The sequence below is a fragment of the Silene latifolia genome, chromosome X, assembly GCF_048544455.1.
Source record: "Silene latifolia isolate original U9 population chromosome X, ASM4854445v1, whole genome shotgun sequence".
In the NCBI taxonomy this organism is placed as follows: domain Eukaryota; kingdom Viridiplantae; phylum Streptophyta; class Magnoliopsida; order Caryophyllales; family Caryophyllaceae; genus Silene; species Silene latifolia.
Window position 1 is genome coordinate 178,838,811 of NC_133537.1, and position 6,379 is coordinate 178,845,189.

A 6,379-nucleotide genomic window follows, 5' to 3' on the forward strand; every position below is an offset into this window, starting at 1 on the left:
TCAGTGAACACATAATTTGAAATCTGATATTGCATTGATGTCAAAGGTATCAAGGGATTGGTGTCATCAATAGCGTCAAGGAGAGGTTCACAGGAAGGACTCCTACTAAAATGATATTGATTCCCTGTTTTCGAATATAAAGGTGGACGATCAGCAGACAGTTTCTTTATTTTTTTACCCCCCTCTGGTGCTGCATAAACAGAAGAGTTCTCATCTTCCGGGAAGACACCTAAACTGAATGACACAACAACGTTTGTAGGTGCATCCTTATTCCTCTCAGTAATCAATTTTCTCACTTTACGAAGACTCGCTATATGTTTGCTAGTAGAAGTGGGTGGTTTGTTGAAAACCTTGTCTGTTTGATATGATGTTTGAATAGGTGTTTCAGTTAAATGAGCAAGAATTTCTATCGGTGGCACTTCTGCACAACCTGTTCCTAAGGTGGCCCTAAGAATGTCATGTTTGTCCCTCACAATCTGTTTAATGCGTGGCTAGTTATAAAGTGGATCAACAATCCCATCTTCAATAGGGCTGTCAGGAACATCAATCAACAAAGGATAAGAGGAGTTTTTTAGGAGGCTACACGAAGTGCGGCGAACTCTAGGACGATTAACAATCTCCTATACTGTACGACTATCGGGAACATCAATTATCGCAACAAAAGAAGAGTTTTTGTCGACTATATGTAAAGTATGACAAATGCTAGTATGATGAACTACTTCTATTGTAGGACTGTCAAAAACATCAATTATCACAGCAGAAGAAGAGTCTTTGGTGAATCTCGATGGAGGTTGACAAACAATAGGTGAATCAAGACTGATTTGCACAACTGTAGTGACATCTGTGTTCTTCAATTTTAAGCGCAAAAAAAAAAACATATAAGACAGAAATATAAGGCCATTAAAAATACAGATATGAAGGTCAGGTAACCAGAAAGTACATGCTAAACATTAAGAAAGTACATGAAAAAAATACATCCTAAATATTAAACCATATCAAAGAACATCAAAATTATTAGGAAACAATGCGTACAAATTTATATATATCCCTAAACATTAACAAACTAAATCAAAATAATTAGAAAACAATGCGTATAAATTCCGACATATTGATATGAAGGTCAGGTATCCAGAAAGTACATGCTCCACATTAAAAAAGTACATGAAGAAAATACATCCTAAACATTAACAGATATTAAGTCATAGTAAAGTACGTCAAAATCATTAGGAAACAATGCGTATAAATTCCGACATATTAATGAACCTGAGAAATAATATTAGGACTGATTTATAAAGAACATCTTCGAACATTAATACCTAAGGAAACTATGTAAAATTCGAAGCAGATGAAAAGTAAAACAGTTGTTTTTAGCAAATAATTAAAGGCAAGGAGTATAACCTTCATTCCGATAGAGAGCGATAAAGAGTAAGTGAACGATCTGAGAATGAGAAAACGTGCTGCTACAATTTAATTGACAGCGAAAACGAAAAGTAGTAAGATGTTAAAGAGAAGAAGTTTAAAGTGTCGGTATTTTTTTAAAAAATTGGGTCATACTATCATGCCATAAGTCTATTCTTTTTTTTATTTGTTTATTCCAACAGCTTGACCCGTTTGAACCTCTACTTTTATATACCCATTTTATATTTAAAAAGTTCAGATTAGGTCAAATTAGGATAAATGGCCATTTAACACAATGTTAATCTTATAATTTCTCAATGTACTTTCTAAAAGTTCTAAATGTACTTTTTCAACATTCATAATGTACAAATTAAGTCAAGTTACAGCAGTTCTAATTGGGATTAAAACTAGGGGGTCGGGTATCCTAAAACGGGACGGGAAAGGGTTTAGGGTTGGATTAAGCGGATCCGCGAGACCGGTATCGTGGATCCGCCTAATCCAACCCTAAAATGTTTCCCCTATGTGTGGTTCGAACGTCCGCAAGACAAAAAGACACCCTAGAGGGGGCGAGTGAACCCTTTTTGCGGACGGTATTAAAACTAGGGGGACGGGTATCCTAAACCGGGACGGGAAAGGGTTTAGGGTTGGATTAGGCAGACCGGTACCGCGGATCCGCCTAATCCAACCCTAAACCCTTTCCTTTATGTGTGGTTCGAATGGCCGCAAGACTAAAAGACACCCTGGAGGGGGCGAGTGAACCCTTTTTCGGGACGGGATTAAAACTAGGGGGCCGGGTATCCTAAAACGGGGCGGGAAAGGGTTTAGGGTTGGATTACGAACGGCCGCAAGACCAAAAGACACCCTAGAGGTGGCGAGTGAACCCTTTTTGGGGACGAGATTAAAACTAGGGGGCCGGGTATCCTAAAACGGGACGGGAAAGGGTTTTGGGTTGGATTAGGCAGACCGCTATCGCGGATCCGCCTAATCCAACCCTAAACCCTTTCCCTTATGTGTGGTTCGAACGACCGCAAGACCAAAAGACACCCTAGAGGGGGCGAGTATCCCTTTTTGGGGACGGGATTAAAACTAGGGGGCCGGGTATCCTAAAACGGGACGGGAAAGGGTTTAGGGTTGGATTAGGCTGACCGCTATCCCGGATCCGCCTAATCCAACCCTAAACCCTTTCCCTTAAGTGTGGTTCGAACGGCCGCAAGACCAGAAGACACCCTAGAGGGGGCGAGTGAACCCTTTTTGGGGACGGGATTAAAACTAGGGGGCCGGATATCCTAAAACGGGACGGGAAAGGGTTTAGAGTTGGATTAGGCAGACCGCTACCATGGATCCGCCTAATCCAACCCTAAACCCTTTCCCTTATGTGTGGTTTGTACGGCCGCAAGACCAAAAGGCACCCTAGAGGGGGCGAGTGAACCCTTTTTTGGGGACGTGATTAAAAATAGATCTTTGACAGTTTATTAAACTGGTTTTCTTGTTTACACCGTATATATTATGTAATGTATATAAACAGTTTAATTAAAATGTCCATTATCTATATTCATAATGGGCATGTTTTGATAATTAGGTGCAACTAAAATATCATTAAGCACTGTTTGGAAAATGTACATTGTATTATATTTAAAGATACTTTAAATTATTTTAAAAAGAACATGAAACATTAATTAAATTGTAATGCATTTGATCGTTTAATAAGGTAGAAAAATTCAAAAGTTCATTCATTTACTTAGATTATGATGTCGCTATAGATAGATCTTTGACGTTATTTTAAACCTATTTTCCTGTTTTCAATATATAATAGAAATAAATGTGCTTTCAATTTAATTCAAATGTTCATTACGTATGTTCTTAATGTGCATGTACTGTTTTATAAAAGAGATGTAAAAGCAGACCTGAAATGTACATTATATTATTTTGGTAATTCAGTACATCATAAGTCGGTATTCAAGGAAATAATAACGTTTAAGTAAATAGCATGCTAAAAATAGACAAAGAAGTACTTTAATTAGGTGCACCTAAACATTGGTTCACAAATTGAACATTTTGCTTATGCAGTTGGACATCATTAACCATACTAACGTACACTAGAATTTAAAACATCGTGTTACATGAACAGGGGTGTCATCAGACACAAATTCTAACGTACTACGTAGATAATATTTTAACATTAAATGTAATCACTAGCTTTAGAGAAATGACCCTTCTTCGCATGATCAGTGACAGTTTCACGGCAATCGTTGTGGTCGAACATTAGTAATGTGCATAGATATTTGTATCGTAACACTTTAAGCACGCTCCGCTGCAAAACAGAAGCCAATAATTAACGAGATAGGCAAGACACAATGAACATTAATTTCTTAAAAATAAGAACCAACAGTACATCACTTTTCATCAGGCCACATTTCCAAGAGATTAATCCCATAAATGTTTTCATGTGTCTCATTGTGTATATACCACAGTCATCAACATTGTAGTTATTTATCCAACTAAGCTTTGCAACAATGGGATCCATAGCCAACACAACGTTGCTAGAGTCAGAAGTTCTTAGATTCTCACCCAAAAACCTTCCAAGAGCATCAATCTATGACAAAACATTTTAAAGCAGTGTTAAGCGCGACTAATAGTCCCAATTTAATAGAACAACAAGGATGTGTCAAATTCAAACATACTGTTAACAGTGGAGATACACCATATTTCTTGATGGCGTCTTCATCTGATAGTGAGTTGTCAAGAATGACGAAACGCTTCCTCACCAGGTCAACCACGTATAAGAAGAAGTGTTTCTCGTGTACAATTGGGAAAAAAACTGACATTACAAAACAAAGGACGTACAACCATAAGTATAGTCAAACTCTAGGAAGGGTACATTTTGGCTAATCGTGAGGCACATGTATAAAATGATAACGGTACATTGCAATATAAAGTGACCTCATTTAATACAAATGCAAAGAAAATGGCCTTTGAGTTAAGCAGTTGAATCAAGCAGTTGCAATAAAACAAAAGCAGAATGCAGACATGGAATGATAATATGACTCATGTTCTATGTTCCCAACGTGTGCATATAGTTGCAACTGCTCTTATGCATATTGGATATTCCCCACGTTGAGAAATTACAACATTAACATTGTGAATGTTTAAAAAGTACATTTAGAACGCTTAGAAAGTACATTGAGAAATTACAATATTAACATTGAGAAATTACAACAATGACCAATTATAACTGCTGTAACTTGACCTAATTTGTACATTATGAATGTTGAAAAAGTACATTTACAACGTTTAGAAAGTACATTGAGAAATTATAACATTAACATTGTGTTAAATGACCATTTATCCTAATTTGACCTAATCTGAACTTTTTGAATATAAAATGGGTATATACAAGTTGAGGTTCAAACGGGTTTAGTAGTTGGAATAAAACAAAAAAAGAATGGACTTATGGGATAATAGTATAACTCAATTTTTTAAAATACAATAGAACAATGGTAAAGAAAATTGTAAAGTATTTAAAGCGAACAATAGCAACTTACGAGTGCGATTGAAGTTATGTCTATTCCCGGGAAAAGCTGCAACTCCATTTTTACACGAGCCCCGAACAATTCATAAATATTTTAATCGCTTAAACCTGGGCTGGGTTTCGCTATACAGTCTTCATGGTAAAGTAACGAAAGAAGGAAGTACAATATTTCAAAATATATACTACACACAGCGTTTAAGATCATATGTTCAAAAGTGTGTATGTAAATGTACTTACATGCACAAGCGTGGTAAAAAATAACCGCTTCGGAGTACCAAGATTATTTTTTCCTCTTTAGAATTCAAATATGATGACCAGCAATCAATTACAACACTCAAAACATGTTCAGACGGCTTTAATGACCACAAATACATTCGCGTTGCAAAATAAGTCTTGTACGAATATAAGTACTCACTAGAACGAAAAAAAAGGAAACAAGGAAAAATATATCAAATTACTTGTCAGGTGTGAAACACTGAAAATGACATTCACAAAATGTTAATTTAACAAGTTCACATTTTAGATTACCTGGACCGACCATTGTTAGTGCCCCGGTCAGTGAAAACATATTCAGATACTTGAAGGTGCACCGCAGTAAGAGGTGTTAACACATTGGTGTCATCTTAGATAGCAAAAAACAGCGGATCAAAACGAGATGACAGTTGCTTGCTGCTGGATAGAGGTATATAGGTAGGACTTGCCATGACATGAACCCTTTTGGCACGTGGAGAAGATTCACCAGTGACAGGGCAATCCAGTTTAACCCCTTTAGCTGCGGCTAACGTTGCCTCACTCTCAGGAAAGTCTTTCTCCAACCCTAAATCGAACGAAAATTCACCAGTGACAGGTACGGATGAATTTCTCCACTTAGCACATTGTTCTCTGTGTTTAGCACGAGCAAGTTTCAATTTGTACGCTTTCTCGGCTGCATTTGCTACAGCAATAAACTTTTCATCCTCCTCCAGTGTGCTGGATTCCCACGGCGGTGCACACGACACATCTTCGGTACCACCACAAAATGTCAAATATACAAATTCAGTTGCTGAATAGGCCTGTTTGACACACTCTTGACCTGGGAAACATTGCAACCCAACCGCGTATTTCTCATCTAACACAACCATATCTTCCATGACTCTCTTTGCTGAAGCATTGTAGTCGTCTGCAAACTCCTGGACAAGGGATAATATAATTAATGCCAAGTGCGGACATGGGCCACGGGGGCGCTTGGGAACAAGCGTTTGCATTTGTGGAGTCGCCACCAATTTTTATGGGAAATTGGAACCGTTCGAATACCTCGTGTCATGTCAAGACACAAAGTAGTGACATGAACACTAAGAACTGGTTACCCTTAGCATTCTATGTCTAGAATGACTCTCGTGGATGACAATGAACACGGATGTTCACAGAGATCTGGAGTAAGGGGTGAGGGTACATATTAGGAAGCTCTTTAAT